This window comes from Neofelis nebulosa, chromosome 16, assembly GCF_028018385.1.
Source record: "Neofelis nebulosa isolate mNeoNeb1 chromosome 16, mNeoNeb1.pri, whole genome shotgun sequence".
NCBI lineage: Eukaryota > Metazoa > Chordata > Mammalia > Carnivora > Felidae > Neofelis > Neofelis nebulosa.
In genome coordinates, this window is record NC_080797.1 from 17,407,635 (window position 1) to 17,424,908 (window position 17,274).

At 57.7% G+C, this 17,274-nt stretch overlaps 1 long non-coding RNA gene across 1 annotated transcript; it reads right to left on the reverse strand.

The window, feature by feature from the left end:
* Positions 1-10,065: 10,065 nt before the first annotated feature.
* Positions 10,066-11,125, reverse strand: LOC131497885 (uncharacterized). Its single transcript, XR_009255199.1, has 2 exons — positions 10,687-11,125; positions 10,066-10,344 (listed from the first exon to the last, which is right to left on the reverse strand). It is a non-coding gene; the product is annotated as an uncharacterized LOC131497885 (long non-coding RNA).
* Between the last annotated feature and the right edge of the window lie 6,149 nt (positions 11,126-17,274).

The following is a 17,274-nucleotide window of genomic DNA, read 5'->3' on the forward strand; positions in this document are numbered from 1 at the left end:
CTAAAGAACGTGGTCCCGGGGAGAATGAGCAGGAGAACCCCCACCATCCTCCCGGAAAAGCTTAGGGGCTGCCTGGGCCCCAGGCACCATCCAGAACGAAGACTCCATCCTTCCTTGTACAGACACCGTTTATGAAGCCGGCCTGAAGGTCGTCCCCGGACCACTGCAGGAGAGGGAGGCAGAGAAAGCGGTTGCCTTCCTGAAGCCCGCAGAGGGGAGGAAGAGAGAGGGGCACCACGTCTCGTGGGCACCAGGGAAGCATCCCTGGAGCTCGGCTTCCTCCCGGCCGGTGGCCAAGGCCCTTGCGGGTGCCGGTTCCCATGCAGCGGTTGGCCCGGGCTAAAGAGTTTGGGCAGGTGGCTGTTTGGGGGGGGGTGGGGCCCCGCAGCGGGGAAGAAGACGACTAGGGTGATGGGGTCGTCCTCCCGTGCCCCCTGGGTTCTTGGCTCCGTCCAGGCCGGTTCCCAAGGCCGGACCGGGAGGGAGTTTATGCATTACCTGATGTTCTCGCCAAGCCTTCGCTGCTGGGGTGCGGGAAGCGAGAAGTTCTGGAGGAGGATACAGCCAGCTCTGGTCCCATTTGCAGGAATTCACCTGGTGTCAGTCAGTTTCTCAGAGCTCACGTCTCAGGGCCCTGCTGGAAATTTTGTTTTAATGTATTTTCAATTGAGAAGCTCACATAACATAAAAGTAACCATTTTATTGTAATTTTTTTTTTAATTTTTTGAGTTTATTTTGAGAGAGAGAGAGAGAGACAGAACATGCAAGCCGGGGAGGGGCAGAGAGAGAGAGGGAGAGAGAGAGAATCCCAAGCAGGCTCCACGCCGTCAGCTCGAACCCACGAAGCATGAGATCATGACCTGAGCCGAAACCAAGAGCCAGACGCTTACCCGACTGAGCCCCCCAGAACCCCCTAAAATTAACCATTTTCAAGTAAATGGACAATTCAGGGGTTTTTCCTACATTCACAGTGTTGCACAGCCATCACCTCTATGTATTTCCAGAACATTTTCATTGCCCCAAAAGGAAACCCCAGACCCACCAAGCCATTATTCCCCATTGCCTCCTCTTTCCAGACCCTGGCAGCCTACTGCTCTGCATTCTGTCTCCACTCTCTTCTGGATAGTTCTTGGAAGTGGGATCATGCAGTAGGGACTGGTTGCTTTCACGTAGCATCTTCGAGCTTTACCCACATTGTAGCAGGTGGTCAGGACTTCATCCCTCGTGTGGCTAAATAATATGGCTTTGTCTGGATGCACCAGGCTTTGTCCCTCCATTCATCTGCCCACAGACGTGGGATGGTTCCCGCCTCGTGACTTTTGTGAACAGCACTGCTGTGAGCACACGTGTGCCTGTATTGATTTGATCGAGTGTTTTCAATTCTCTGAGGTCTATACCCTGGAGTGGAATTGCTGGGCCACAGGTAATTTTTTTTTTTTTTTTTTTTTTTTTTTTTGCGGAGGGAGAGAGCACAAGCAGGGGAGGGGCAGTGAGAAAGGGGGGGGACAGAGGATCTGAAGCCGGCTCTGTGCCAACAGGCTGAGAGCGGTGAGCCCGACCCGGGCCTCGAACTCATGAACCGTGAGATCACCACTCGAGCCGACGTCGGATACTCAACCAACTGAGCCACCCAGGCGCCCCAGACCACAGGTAATGCTGTGTTTAACTTTTTAAGAACCCCCCCCCCCAGACTGTTTTCCAGAACGGCCACACCATGCCACATCCCCACCTGCAGGGCGCAAGGGCTCCCCTGTTTGAACACCCTGGCCGGCACCTGTTACCATCGGCCTCGATTCCAACCATCCCGCGGGCATGACGTGGTATCTCACTGCTGACCGGTCTTTCCCCGATGACCCATGACGTTGCGTGACCTCAGTATGGGCAGTGGCTCCCGCCTGAACGTGACCCCGCGTTTCTTTTCTTTTCCTTGAATGAAGATCCTCACTCACGGAGTCCAAAACTGCGCAATGGTCCCTGGGGCACATGGGGCCGGGAACACGATCCCTCCGAGACAGACGGAGAGAGAGAACTTTCCATCCCTTTCCTCAGACGTCCCTGACCACAGAGCCGAGGAGAGAGAACCGTAGCAGAAGGTTTGGAGAAATCCTTAACGTCAGATTCTCTACCGTTGCAGGAGCCCCTAAAATGCTCCACGGAGGGGAGTAGGAAGGCACGTGCCTGTTCCTTCCACGCCAAAAGGAAGGTCGGAGGCGGGGAAGCCCGTTTTCGTTTTCTTTACATGTGCAGGGAGGCTTGCAAATCCCCCGTATCCCCCTCACCTTGAGCACGTTTCCAAGAAAGGCGAAACAAAACCAAGTTCACATTCTGCAGACAATGAGGGGTTTTGTAGGACAGTAAGTTCACAGTTAATTTCTCCCTCTCCTGAGACCCGACGTCCTGACACCGTAAAACATGTCTATGGGCCATCAGATGATGGGGTCCCAGAATCTATGGGAACATTAAATGGAGGGAAATGTGCTGAAAAATGACACTGTGTCGCTGCCCCTGCCCCCCTGCTCTGGGCTGTGTCATTACAGGTCAGACACCTGCTTCCTCTTTGTCATTCTCTAGCATGACAAACGCACCCGCACGCTGGCCCACGGTCTCGTCAGCCTGCCGGCCGACACAGCCTCACGGCTGGCCTTTCTCCTGGAGAGGAGCCCTGGTGGGGACCGTCTGTCCCCCGTCCTGTCCCCCACGGGCTCGCATCAGTCATTGGAGATTTCACTCTGGCCCAGTGTCAGACACCGGGGCTGTGACCCCAAGAGAAGGCTGGGGGCCTGACCAAGGGGGCAGTGAGAAGAGGGGCCGGAACTGGGCTTTAAATGGGAGGGAGGTTCACCTGGGTGGTTCAGTCGGTGAAGCTCCTGACTTTGGCTCAGGTCACGATCTCGCAGTTCATGAGTTCGAGCCCCGAGTTGGGCTCTGTGCTGACAGCTCGGAGCCTGGAGCCTGCTTCGGATTCTGGGTCTCCCTCTCTCTCTCTGCCCTTCCCCTGCTCACGCTCTGTCTCTCTCTCTCTCTCTCTCTCTCTCTGTCTCTCGAAAATAAATAAATTTGAAATTCAAATGAATTTCAATAAATAAAACAATACAATAATTTAAACAGATAATAAATTCGAGAAACAGTCCTGCCTCCTTGTCTCTGCTCAGACTGAGCCCCTTCACCCCAAGGCCATTCTCCTGAGGCCTCACTTCTCTGCCGCACCTTCGTGGGTGACCCGGAGCCTTCTGGAGCTCATCTGTGTGCCGCCCTGATGAGGGTGAGGGACAGGGTACCAAGGAGGAAGGCACAGGGGGAAGAGAGGGTACCAGGCTAGCCCTTCGGCTCGGTTATGGAGGACCCACTGTGTGCCGGGCACAGTGAGGGCTTCCCCTGTGCGCCCTGATGGGCTTTTGGCCATGGTAAGGCAAACACACGACACAGCTGGAGAAAAAAGGAGGCAGCACAGACACAGGGGGTGACACTCCATGATCACAGAGGCCGGGCTGCCTGATAACAGTGATTTTTTTTTTTTTTTTTAATGTGTATTTAGTTTTGAGAGAGACAGAGAGAGAGACAGAGACAGAGGGCCAGCAGGGGAGGGGCAGAGAGAGAGAGAGGGAGACCCAGAATCCGAAGCAGGTTCCAGGCTATGAGCCGTCAGCGCAGAGCCCGACGCGGGGCTCGAACTCACGAACCGCGAGATCACGACCTGGGCGGAAGTCGGACGCTTAACCGCCTGAGCCCCCCAGGCGCCCCAACAGTTTGTTGATGACAACGAACCTTCAGACAATCCACAGGGCACACCTGCCATGAGCCAGGCACTGTCTGAAGTTCTGTCTGCGTCCTCCCGTGTAAGGCCCACAGAAACGGACCAGACAGATAGCATCAGTCACAGGCACCGTAAATGGCGGAGCTGAGATTTGAACCCAGGACTCTCTGACCAGAGGCCTCAGTTTTTCGCCACTAAACCACTCCTCTTCCCCCGATCGAGCGCGATGAGGCGGGAGGGAGAGAAGGGGGAAAGAAGACGGTCACTGCCCAAGGACCGACGCAGACACGCCTGTCGCAGGGGGACCGTCCACGGGCCTGGGAAGGGAGGTCCACGTGCTACGGGGGTCACAGAGGCGGGGGAGCCACTGGCCTGGAGTCCGAAGGGCACATGAACGGCCGCCGTGGAGGGAAACATCGTCAAGGTCACTGGAAAGGGCCCATGAGCACACAGGGCCGACGTCACCCACGCTGTTGGGAAGGCGCACGGTGTCTTGGGGTCAGGGTGGGGGAGGTCCGTCCATGGTGGAGGAGGGGGGACCGGGAAAGGTCCCCGCCAAGCGGCAACGTTGGCAGAGAGCCGGGAGGAAAGCCTGGGGTTTCCACAAAACCAAAAACAGCCGTGCACTGGATATTGTAAGTGGCGGGCCGGCCTAAGCCGGACCCAGGAGGCAACCAAGCACCTGCCATCGGGGGGGCTCACCGGGTCCCACACCATCACCAGAGTGTGGGGCCTGGGTGGGAGGGGACGGAAGCAGGTGACGGACGAGGGGGTGGAGCCGGTCCGAGGAAGGAAGGTCTCAAGAGCAGGACTTGGCACTTTGTTCTGACCTCTGCCCTGTGCCCGGCAGGAAGTGTGCGCTCCGACTGATCGGCAAGGAGATTCCTGGGCACCAGAGGCATAAGAGGCCCCTGTCTGGGACCAGGTGACAAGCAGCCTTGTGCCTGAGGTCCCGTGCCCTGCGGGGAGCCTACACCACGAGCCCCAGGGCCATTTGGGCTTACTCGAGTCCCCTGGGTCCCGAGGCTGGCTACCTCCCTGCGCACGTGGGTCGCCCCCCCCCCCCGGCCCCCGCCCCGGCCCCCAGCGGCTGGCCTCCTGCGCACGACTCTTCCTCCGCCCAGCCCTCAAGTATCTGCCAGCCTCCTCCTCCTCAGGCCGGATCCATTTCTGTCTACCTCCCACTCACTTCCTGGGATGCAGACACAGTGATGGGCCCAGACCGGCTGGTGAGAACCAAGTCTGCAGCTGTCTTCCCACGTCCACAGTCAGGGAAGCGTAAAATTGGCCTCGGTGGGGGTATTTACACCATGGGAATTGGCGAACGCCAGAAAGCCAGTTAGACACTGACCCGCACACGGCCCCACAGGTGATGCTGGCGTGGCAGGGCCACGGAGCGCTGACGAGCAGCGGAGACCCTGGGCTGGGCCGCTGAGTGCCTTCCGGGGGCAACGACCTTTCCTGATGAGGCTGCATTTAGAAGTTGCCAGGACACCACCCCCCTGGAGCTCTTTTTTTAATATATGTATGTTTTATTCATTTACTTTGAGCGAGAGAGAGAGAGAGAGAGAGAGAGAGAGAGAGAGACAGAGCTCGAGAGCGGAAGGGCCAGAGAGGGAGGGAGCCCCAGAATCTGAAGCAGGCTCCAGGCTCCGAGCTGTCCGCACAAAGCCTAATGTGGGGCTAGAACCCACAAACTGTGAGATCATGACCCGAGCCAAAGTCAAGAGTCGGACGCTTAACCGACTGAGCCGCCCAGGCGCCCTTCCCCTGAAGCTTTTTATGTTGACTGCAGATTCTGGAACTTTCTTCCTGTCTACTTTTCTAAGTCCCTAGAAGGCAGAGGGTCCCAACTATGCCACTAACTATACCACTCATGGCTCTGGACCTCACCTCTTGTCCATAAAAGGGAAGGCAAAGGGAAGAGCTCCGTGGGGGGCACTCTCAAACCTCAGGGTGCCCATGAGACATCTGGGACGTGCACTCCTAGGTCCAAGGTCGACCAGGAAAGCCAGGCTCTCTGCGGGGGGGTGAGGCTGGGAATCTGCAATGAGTCCACTGTGGTCGTCTGAGAACCACCTCGAGTGACAGCCGGCCGCCATCCCCCGATGTCCCACTCCCTGTCTCCGAGGAGTGGTCGGAGCTGGTCGGGCATCCGCGGGAGCGATGGTTTTCGCCGTGGGCGGGCGCCAAAAATGCAACAGCTTCGTGGAAGGACCTGAGCCTCTTTGGCGCTGGGATCAGCCGTGGTTTCCCAGACCCCTTCTGGCCCGCGGTTCTGACCCTATGCCGTGATGAACGGTCGCCATGCCCTCAGATGCCACTGGCCGCTCGCCGGGCTTCACGGGGCCTTGTTGGCCCGCGAGCCCCATGTAAAACACTCGGAAAGAACAAACAATTCCCACACAAACAGCAAGAGGAGAGGCAATTTTCATCAGCTGCGGCGCCATAAATCTTGATATATTTTATGACTCTCACTTACATTTCTTGTTCAACTTGTGCATAAAACTTCTCCAGATTTATACAAGCCCGCTGCATAAGTCATTCCCTTCCCAAACGGGCTCTATATCTTGATGACCTTTTAGAAACCAATGACTGCTTTTCTGTTGTTATCCATAATTGGAAAAGCACCGGAGATAACAAAATTTATGGCAATGAATGATCTACCTGAGCAAAGCCATAAAGAACGCCGGATATCTAACAGAGGGGCGGAGGAGGAAGACACAATCCCCCTGTTTGTCAAATGTTATCTCCGTCAGCCAGGGTCTCCTGCGGCCGCGGCCCCCTCAGCTGACGCCTGAGACCCAGGGATATGGCTCACGTGGGGCCGGTCCGGCCACCGCCACCGGAGACGGTGGTCCAAGAGGGCCTCTGCTTAGAAAGGTCTAGAAACTCCCGAACCAAGGTCGCTCTCACGTCCGCGTCGATACAGACGGTGCCTCAGCGGAGCTAAAAGACGGGCGAAGACGGAGAGGTCGGTGGCGGAGGGCCACAGAGTATTTTCTTGTCCCCCGTCAGCTCCCTGTTGGTTTACTGAGGGCCTACTATGCGCCACCTGCTGTCGCACGGGCGGGAGACACTCCGTGAACAAAATGTACGAGGATCTGCCTTTGTCGTACTTATATCCCAAGATGCCCTCTGACGCCTCCAGCCACAGAAGGGGCAGGAAATGACTCTGAATGGCTAGACAGGCACCAACCAGCCTTCTCTCCTCTGAACAGCCCCCTCCGTGAAATTGACTGCTCCCCAGGCAAGGACTCTTAACTAAAGGAATTCACGATTTTCATCCCAGCCGCCAGGAGAGCCGAGGATGCCATGCGTTGATGTAACCAGGATTCCTCAAGCACCTTTGGTACACAAAGGGCTCGGCCTGGAAGGCTCCGTTCTCAGACCCATGTGTCCAGGTCTCTGAGGAACGCAGGGTCGGTGGTTCACGGCAACAGCGGGGCAATCGAGCTTGTCCCTTGCACAGAAGAGGGACAAGTGTGTCCTCTTCCCCGGAGCAGAGAGGAGCAGAGAAACCAGGACAGCCTTTGCTCCCCAGGGCTGGAAGCAGGCTTCACTCGAAGCGGGAGGAAGTAGGTCAACAGGGCCAAGAACTCTGGCTCTGCCCGGCTGCTCCAGCAGGAACGATCACTTGCTTCCCGAGCCTCCTATTTCTGTAAGGGGAGCGGGTGGAGGCAGAGAGGAGTCAGGTGGCTGCAGGAAGAGGCATTTGAGACCAGGAGCCAGCGAGTGACGACCCACCCATCGGGTGGTCCCACCGAGCGCTTGTGAGCCATGAAAGAGCAGAATGAATTCACTGGTGACTGATTGCATGACCGAGCTCGCCACTGGGCAAGTCCAGACAGCGGCGCTTGACCCCCCAGAGTGACGGGGGTGGGGGTGGGGGTGGGAAGAGTGACGGATGGCCGGGAGGAGTCTGACCCCGCTCCGGAGGCCCGCTCTGGGTCCAGGCTGGAACGTCCAACCGCGGCACTCTCTCACGCACGCTCTGTCTGTGAGCCAGCAACTTGGGAGCCCTTTTCCTAACATCACCCGCCCAAGGAAGAGCCGTCGAGCCCCCCGGGGACATGAGCGGGCCACCCCAAAGCCCAGCAGCTGCAGTCACGGGCACTGAAGACGCGGAGGTCAGCTGGGAGCGACCCGCGGGAGGCAATGCACTTGGGGCTGAGAGTCGGGGGCCCAGGGGGCTGGGTTCCAGCCCGCCTTTCACACTCACCTGGACTCTGAGCAAATCACCGAGCCTCCGTGAGTTCTGGAACCTCCTGGTCTTTCCCTGTAAAGGAGACAGTCGACGGGGAGGTGCGAGGGGCCAGCGAGATGGCATGTGTCCCGTGCGTGCCCAGGGCCGGCGCCCGGCGCTGGGCCGTGGTCACTACTCATCGTGGTTAGTTCCTCCTCCTCCCTCCCAACTACCTTCAGAGACCTAAGCCTTGGAGAGGGTGGAGAGAACCGGGTGACAACAAGACCGTGAGGAAGGTGGCCACTGCCCCAGGGCGACCCGCCCCGGCCAGTGCCTGGGACCGCGGGCCGTGCTGACAGACACGAGGAAATTGCTGGGGCAGCTGAAAGGCTCAGGGTCTCCCCGAGGGGCTGGACATCGGAGGGAAATGGGCAAAGACCTGACCCGACAGGGGCACCATCTGAAGTCAAGTGAAGGGCTAAGACCTCCGGAGCCAGACGGCCAGACTCCAGCCCCGTGTGACCCTGGGCGGGCCATCTGCTCTGGGTGTCACTTTCCCCTTGTGAAACATGGGAGTCCAGCAGTATCCTCCCCGCGGGGTTGAGGCAGGGCTAGCTGGCTTGACGGGGTCGCGTGCTTAGGATGTCGTCGAGCCCGAGGAAGCCTCACGCCCTGGGGCCCCCTTGCAGGTGGGGGAACTCACCTGGGGGACACTGGGGGGCACCGTCCCTCGAGCCTCCGGCCCAGTCGGCAGAGGGACCCCAGTGCCACTGCTCCCGCTCTGGGAGGGGCAGGGCCCCCTCCCCGACTCTGGGCGACCCCTCCCTCCCCACGTGCCCCTTCGCAGCCCAAGAGCCTCGTAGAGGCTTCCTACGTAGGGGCCCCAGGCCCATGGCCTCCCTACGCGTGGGGAGCCACCTGTGTGAATGTGTGGTGCGGACGTGTGAGTGTGTAATGTGTGTGGTGTGGGTGTGTGTGAGCGTGTGAGTGCACGTGTCCTAGGGAAGGGGCCGAGGCTGTCATCGGATCTTCCAAAGGCCACGACCTCCGAAGGCCGCTGCTCTCACCCCATCACTTTCTTGGTGACACGTCGGCCTCCCTCAGGCTGGGGCAGAAACCCGGGGGATTTAAACTCCCCCTGAGCTCCAGGCCAGATGGCAAGACGCGAAAAAGTGAGAGGCTCTAAATCCGAGGCAAGAAAGCGGAAATGGTCCCGCGGGGAGACGGCGGGGAGAGGCCTTCTCCCAGCGCAGATGGCGGGCCTGTGGCTGCTGTCCTTGGATGGGCTCACTTGCAGGCCGGGCCCGCGGACTTCAGGGCCAGGCAGTTAAATGCAACCTTCTTCCACCTTTTCGTTCTATTCGGGCCCCCAGTGGAGGGGACGGTCCCCATTTGCATTGGGGCGGGACACTTGCTTTACTCATTTCTTCCAGAACCACCCTCCCAGACACCCCCAGAGATCACGTTTAACCAGCTATCTGGGCAACCGGTGGCCCAGTCAAGTTGACAAATAAAATTAACCATCACAGGGGTGCCTGGGTGGCTCAGTCGGTGAAGCGTCCGACTTCGGCTCAGGTCACGATCTCTCAGTCCGTGGGTTCGAGCCCCGTGTTGGGCTCTGGGCTGACAGCCCAGAGCCTGCTTCCGATTCTGTGTCTCCCTCTCTCTCTACCCCTCCCCTGCTCACGCTCTGTCTCTCTCTCTCTCTCAAAAATAAATAAACATTCAAAAAAATTAAAAAAAAAAAAAAAGAAAGAAAGAAAGAAAGAAACACTAACACAGCCATGCACTCACTGCCTATCCGGAACCCCTCCCTGGTGCGGCCACGTTCAAAGCCGCACTCGTCATAGCAACCAAAGGGGAAAACAACCCAAGCATCTATCGGTGGATAAACACAGTGTGGTCCGGCCATACGATGGAATGTTATTCAGCCTAAAAAAGGAAGGAAACGCCAATGCCTCCCGAACATTCGGGATGTGATGCTCTGTGAAAGAAGCCAGACACGAAAAGACAAATACTGTCTGACTCCACTTACCTAGGGCGCTTAGAACAGCCAAATTCACAGAGATAGAAAGTGGAGCACAGGTTTCTGGGGGCTGGGGGAGAAGGAAATGAGGAGGTAGTGTTTGATAAGGACAGAGATTTAATTTGGGACGATAGGAAAGTTCTGGAGACAGACAGTGGTGCTTGCACAGCAAGGTGAATGGACTTAGTGCCACCGAACTGTCCACTTGAGAAATGGTTAAGAGGCGGCTCAGTCGGTTGAGTGTCTGACTCTTGATTTCAGCTCAGGTCATGACCCCAGGGTCGTGGGATGGAACCCTGAGTTGGGCTCTGCACTGAGTGTGGAGCCTGCTTGGGTTTCTCTCTCCTTCTCCCTCTGCCCTGTTTGTGCACTCTGTCTCTGAAGAAAAGAAAGAAAAGAAAAGAAGAGAAAAGAAAAGGAAAAGAAAAGGAAAGAAAAGAGAAAAGAAAAGAAGAGAAAAGAAAAAGAAAAGGAAAGGAAAGAAAAGAAAAGAAAAAGAAAAGGAAAGAAGAAAAGAGAAAAGAAAAGAAAAAAGAAAAGGGAAGGAATAGTTAAAATGGGAAATTTTATACTATGTGTATTTTACCACAATAAAAAAAATTAAATAGCCCAAAGTAAATCACACTGGCCATTTAGCCCCGTCCCACAGTGTGTTTGTCCCCATCTGCTCCGCCCCAGAGGCCACTTTCTGCCCCTTGAGGGCTCCAGGCTTGTCCCCACCTCAGGGCCTTTGCATCTGTTGCTTCCTGGGCCTGGAAAGTTCTTCACGGGGCTGGCCCTTTTGATGAAGTCTCAAGTTAGATGCCACCTCCTCAGAGAGGCTCTCCCGACCACTCAGGTATAGGAGCCTCCCCCTGCCAGTTTCTGGAACGTCCCCCTTTTCACGGCCAGATTCTTTTCCTACTGTTTCTTTTCTGTCTCCACCAGCCTGCACAGAGGCCCCGTGAGGACGGGAGCTCGCGTCTGGCTGGCGGTGCTTGGCACACGGCCAGTGTTGAGGGGATTTGGGAAGGAGGGACGGAAGGAAAGAAGGTGCTCGGAAATCACATGCCAACACCTGGCCGTGGTTAGCGTGCAGAGACAGAGTGTCGGGGCGCAGGGGGGTCTTCTGTGAGCTTGGAGGGCTCACACAGCCTCGGGGAAGACTTACCACCCACCCTGGGAGCCCTGGAGCCACAGCCCAGGTGCCTTCCACCCCACCCCACCCCACCCCCAGCGGGCACACGGGCCACCCTGTCCAGCTGCAGGCAAGGCCCCCGAAAGGGCTCCGCTGTGAGCTGGAGGCCGGTGAGCCCCAGCCGAGATTGGGCCCTGGGGACTGCCACAGCCCGTGCTACCCAGCCCGCTCTCATGTGGCCGTCACCTCATCCTTGAGGACAGCCCTTCCCAAGTGTTTCCCACTGTAAGTGCTTTCTGCAGGCAGCAGTGAGGGCCTGGGAGTCAGGGAGGGGTGGGCAGGGGAGGGAGGGGTGAGTGGGCAGGGGAGGGGAGAGGTGGGCAGGGGAGGGAGGGGAGAGGGGGCAGGGGAGGGGAGAGTGGGCAGGGGAGGGGAGAGGTGGGCAGGGGAGGGGAGAGTGGGCAGGGGAGGGAGGGGTGAGTAGGAAGGAGAGGGAGGGGTGAGGGGGCAGGGAAGGGAGGGGTGAGTGGGCAGAGGAGGGGACAGTGGGCTGGGGAGGGGAGAGGGGGCAGGGGAGGGGAGAGTGGTCAGGAGAGGGAAGGGTAAGGGTGAGTGGGCAGGGAAGGGGAGAGTGGGCAGGGGAAGGAGAGGTGGGCAGGGGAGGGGAGAGTGGGCAGGGAAGGGAGGGGTAAGTGGGGAGGGGAGAGGTGGGCAGGGGGGGAGGAGTGGGCAGGGGAGGGAGGGGTGAGTGGGCAGGGGAGGGGAGAGTGGGCAGGGGAGGGAGGGGTAAGTGGGCTGGGGAGGGGAGAGGGGCAGGGGAGGGGAGAGTGGTCAGGAGAGGGAAGGGTAAGGGTGAGTGGGCAGGGAAGGGGAGAGTGGGCAGGGGAAGGAGAGGTGGGCAGGGGAGGGGAGAGGTGGGCAGGGGAGGGAGGAGTGGGCAGGGGAGGGAAGGGTGAGTGGGCAGGGGAGGGGAGAGTGGGCAGGGGAGGGAAGGGTAAGGGTGAGTGGGCAGGGAAGGGGAGAGTGGGCAGGGGAAGGAGAGGTGGGCAGGGGAGGGGAGAGGTGGGCAGGGGAGGGAGGAGTGGGCAGGGGAGGGAAGGGTGAGTGGGCAGGGGAGGGGAGAGTGGGCAGGGGAGGGAGGGGTGAGTGGGCAGGGGAGGGGAGAGGTGGGCAGGGGAGGGAAGGGAGAGGGGGCAGGGGAGGGGACAGGTGGGCAGGGGAGGGAGGGGTGAGTGGGCAGGGGAGGGGAGAGTGGGCAGGGGAGGGAGAGGTGGGCAGTTGTGGGGAGAGTTGGGGGCGCGAAGGAAGAGACAAGTAGGGTTGGGAAATGCGCAGGGGAGGGAGGAGGCGGGAGGGGGGCGGGTTGCGGGGAAGGGTGGCCGGGGCACTTGATTGTCCTGTGGTGTGCGCGGCGTGTGTGTGCATGATGTGGGGGGTGTGCGTGTGTGTAGCGCGTGGGGGGTGTGAGTGTGGCAGGCACGGTGTGGGGTGCGCCTGCGTCACCGCGGAAAGCTGCCAGAGCCGTCTGGTTTCCAAGGCAACGCGTGGAGGTGCGGGCGCCCGAGGAGAGCCCGGCCCACGCCGCCCGCTCGGTGTCCGCAGCGCCCGCCGCGGAGCCGGGCCTGGGCAGGGGGGCGGGGGGCCGAGGATTAATCCTGAGCCCCGGAGGCCCCCAGTGAGAGCCCGCATCCCACCCCCCACCCCCCACCCCCGCCCCTGCCCCCTCCGAGCCCACCGTCCCCACCCCTGCAGGGTGGGGGAGCCAGGCAGGCAGCGGGCCATCTTGTTTGCCATGATGAACATGTTATTATGTCTTACACTCGAAATAATCACTTTGGAATCACCACTTTGATGAGTTAATGGGCGAGAATCTCTCTGCAAAGTACGGTTCTATATTTACCAGCGGCTGCGCAGGGACACAGGAGGACGTGCCGTGGGCGCCCGAGTCCCCCCCTCCCAGTCTCGCCCCCTCTCGCCCTCCGTGTCTCTCGCCTCCGACGCCACCGCCTCTGCTCCTCTGGGCTGTGGCCCCGGGACAGCCAGTGAAGGAGGTCCACACCCCGGGCCCAAACCGGGGCCGCCCGACCCTGGCTGAGCCCTCGGCGCCAGCCGGACCCGGAACGTTTGCGTCCTCCCGCCGCTCGCAGGTTGAGATGGCACTTGGAGACGGGGCCCTTGGGAGGAGATTAGGCCGCGAGGGTGGAGCCTTGGTGAATGGGATTAGTGCCCTTATGAAAGAGACCCCGAGAGCTTCCCCGTCCCCTCCTCCGTGTGAGGACACGGCCAGAAGAAGACGCGCGTCTCTGAGGCGCCAGGGGGCCTCCGCCGACTCCGACTCCGACTCCGGATCTGGGGGCACTTTGATCTGGGCCTTCCAGCCTCCAGAGCTGCGAGAAATACGGGTCTGTGGTTTCAGCCCCCAGTCCGCGGTGGTGTCGTGGGCGCCTGGACACGCTAGGGTGACGTGCGTCAGCCCCCCCCCCCCCCCCCCCCCCCCGCCCCGAGTCCCCCAGACGCCCTCAGAAGGTAGTTTTGACCCATACGCCCGTTTCTCTCGCGAGAACGCTGAGGCTCTGCCATTTGAAGTCGGAGAGTGTGGCCTCGTGTTGATTAAACCAGCAGGAGAAGAACGCAACTGTTCCATCGCAAAGGCCAATGAGGGCAGAACTAGACAGGAGCTGGAGACACGGGGGACGCGTGGGGACAGAGCCGGCTGAGCAAGGGGCTGAAACCCATCGTCCGGCGGCGCCAACAGCCCGTGGGGCAGGGCACCCACACCCCGAAGACTCACCACCATCCGCTCCTCCGAGGCGACCCTAGCCTGGCTCTGTGGGCACCTGCCGGCACACGACACGGGCTGTCACTCTCTGCATTTCCCATCCCTCTGTCACAGTGATGAGTCCAGAGGTGGGCACGTTAAGCCATCCAGCCTAATTAACGCAAGCTCAGAACCTTCGCCTAGAATGTTGGAACACAGAGGCTCTCTCTTGCTTACCGGATGTGACCAAGAAAGCACGGGGCCCTGAGGACCGGCCTGCAACCACGTGGGACCTACCGGAAGCAGAAATTAGAGAAGAAAACACAGGCACCCGCAGGCACACACACGCATCATAGCCGCCGTGGTCCTCGTGCGTTGGAGGGTCCTGGTTCCAGGGCACGCAGGCCCCCCCCCCGCCCCCCCGGAAAAGTGACCAGCAGTTGGCCCCAATTCGGCCTGTTCTTCAAAAGCCGGGCTTCTCCGTTGGAGAAGAGCAGGAGACGTCCAAACGGGCCAGAGCAGTGAGGCCTCTACAGCAGCCAGCTCCTTAGGAAGCCAGATGGTCTGTCCATTGGCGAGAGAGGCCGAGGACTGGCCCTCTCCAAAGCAAATCGCGGCTTCTCTACAGTTCCACAGGTGGAAAACCAAATTCTCTGTATTCCCTGTGTCATTCCTCTGGTCTCTGGCCCGCATCCCACCCACCCCCACTCCCAGAAAAGGAGTGTGGAGATTCCTGCAGAGCAGTTCTCTCTAGGGTGCCTGAGCCCTTAAGCCTGCAGAGCTCGTAAAAGTCCACACTCGAGTGCTTTCTGGGCACCGGTGGGTCCACGGGGCTTTGCAGAACTCTCGAAAGCCAACGTACAGCGAGATTTTCTGGTCGCCTTTCCAAGAAAAGAGGTGCTGTATGAGAGGAAAACCAAAAGGCAGGGGGACCCAACTCGCAAACAAGTTTGCGCTTGTTGGCGTGGGGAGTTTTCGCGGCTGTCTGTCCCCCAAGCTCCTAAAATAAAGGACGGGAGATGACTACCAAAGTACGAAAAACCCAAATTCGGGATGTGACCCACAGGAAACCATGCTGGTAGGTAGGCTCACAGAGGAGCCTCATCTGCACATCCCAGGCACCCAGGTGGAGCAGGTGTGGCTCTTAGTGAGGCTGTCCACGGGGACCCACAGGCTGGCGTCCCCAGAGCTGCCCCTGCTCTCGGTGCCTGCCGGGTGGCAGGACACTCTGTCTTTGGTACTGTCTGTGGCATTCAGCTCTGTGGTCAAAGACAGCCTCACTCGTGTTGGGTACAAGTCTCTGGGTTGGGTTGGGGGGGAGGGGACCTCCAAGGAGGAAGAGTGAAGTTCAAAGAAGCAGGAGCCTCAGGAACACACAATCTCCCCAAGGAAGGAACACCCAGAGTGCACCCACCCTAGCAAGAAACAGCAGGGAAACTGGGAGATACTATTTGAGAACATACACGTTCCCAATGTCCGAATGCAGAGATTCTCAACATCTTTTAGCAGGTCGGTGGTGGCGGAAGGCCGTGGGCTGAACAGAAAATTCAAACACTTCCGGTGTGGAAGGAGTCACATTTTACAAAGAACACCGCTATCGCCGGTATTCGTTCGCGCTCTGGCCCTCACCTTATTCAAGCACCACATTTCTGGTACGGTGTTCAGGGTCTAGAAAACCACCAGAAGGGTGGAAAGTGCTCAGTAAAGTTGGCATCATTATTACCAAGAACCATATATCACTTGTTGAAAAATATCTCCTACGTGTGCGTGCGACCCAGAAGCAATCTCTTAAGAAGTTTTAAAAAATGTTTCACAGGGAGAGTGTTGTGGGTTCTGAACTCATTTGTTAAAGATATGAAATGTTACCACGCTTTCCAAGATGGGGAGAACAACCAGTTGGCATAAGGAAATGAAACCAACGTGAGGAAATGAAACCTACAAATTTCAGTTAAAAAAAAAATCACACAAGGGTCAGATGGGATTGGAAAACAAGTATCTTGGTTTGGTAGCTGCCGCCCCCAGCTTGCTTCCTCTGGTTGGATCAACAAACCTTTGTGAGGCCTCCTTTCCACATAGGACCAACACAAACAAACACTGACATGAACAATCCGGAAGGAAGACTTCACAGGGGCGCCTGGGTGGCTCAGCCAGTTAAGTGTCCGACTCTTGATTTCAGCTCAGGTCATGATCTCATAGTCTGTGAGTTCAAACCCCGTATCACGCTCTGCACTGATAGTTAAGAACCTGCTTGGGATTCTTTCTCTCCTCATTCTCTCTCTGCCCCTCCCCTATACTCTCTCTCTCAAAATAAATGAACTCAGGGAAAAAAAACAAAAAAAAAGCATTAAGCCAAATTTTTCCAAAGTAGTGAAGCACGGTCGATTTATTTTCCATAAAGGCATGAAGGCATTTCGGTGGGGAAGGGACCGTCTTTTAAAGAAATGGTGGACCCCCTTCGGCAAAAAAGATGAATTTCAACCTGTATCTTTCACCAATAATAAAAACAGACTCACAAGCAATACTCTGGTTCGGCCGTGCTGGATGACAATGTGGAGGCATACGCCTATTTTACGACCCGGCAATCCGTCCCGGAAATGTGCGTCCCCACAGGAACTTGTATGTGTGTGTTTACAGCAGCTTTATTAATCATCCTCAAAAACCGGAAACACCCCAAATGACCTTCAACTTGGTGACGGATGAAAAAAGCAGCAGTAACGGGGCGCCTGGGGGGCTCAGTCGATTGAGCGTCCGACTTCAGCTCAGGTCATGATCTCACGGTTTGTGGGTTCGAGCCTCGCATCGGGCTCTGGGCTGACAGCTCAGAGCCTGGAGCCTGTTTCAGATTCTCTCTCTCTCTCTCTCTCTCTCTCTCTCTCTCTCTCTCTCTGCCCCTCCCTAGCTCACACTGTCTCTCTCTCAAAAATAAACATTAAGCAAAGCAGCAGAAAACCCATACAATGGGATACCGGTCTACAATAAAAAGGAGCAAGCCACCTTGCACACAACATGGCCGGCTGGCAAATGCATGATGTTATGTGAAGGAAGCCAGACTCAAAAGGCTGCATACTGTATGTTTCTATTTCTAGGGCATTCTGGAAAAGGTAAAACGTTAGGGAAAGATGACAAATTATTAGTCTCCAGAGACCAAGGGGAGGGGAGCTGTGGACTGGGCTAAGGGAACTAAGTGTTACACAGCTTGACTATGGTGTTATGGACATGACTGAATGCACTCATCAAAACTCACAGGGCTGGTTCCTACCAAGGGTACATTTTACCACGCGCAAATTACACCCCAGAAACCGCACTGAAAGAAGAAAGAATACGATCCGATTGACCTCATTAAAATATAAGTTTGTGGAGGAGGGGGTGTGGGGGGGCTCAGTCGGTGAAGCGTCTGACTTCAGCTCAGACCATGATCTCACAGTTCGTGGGT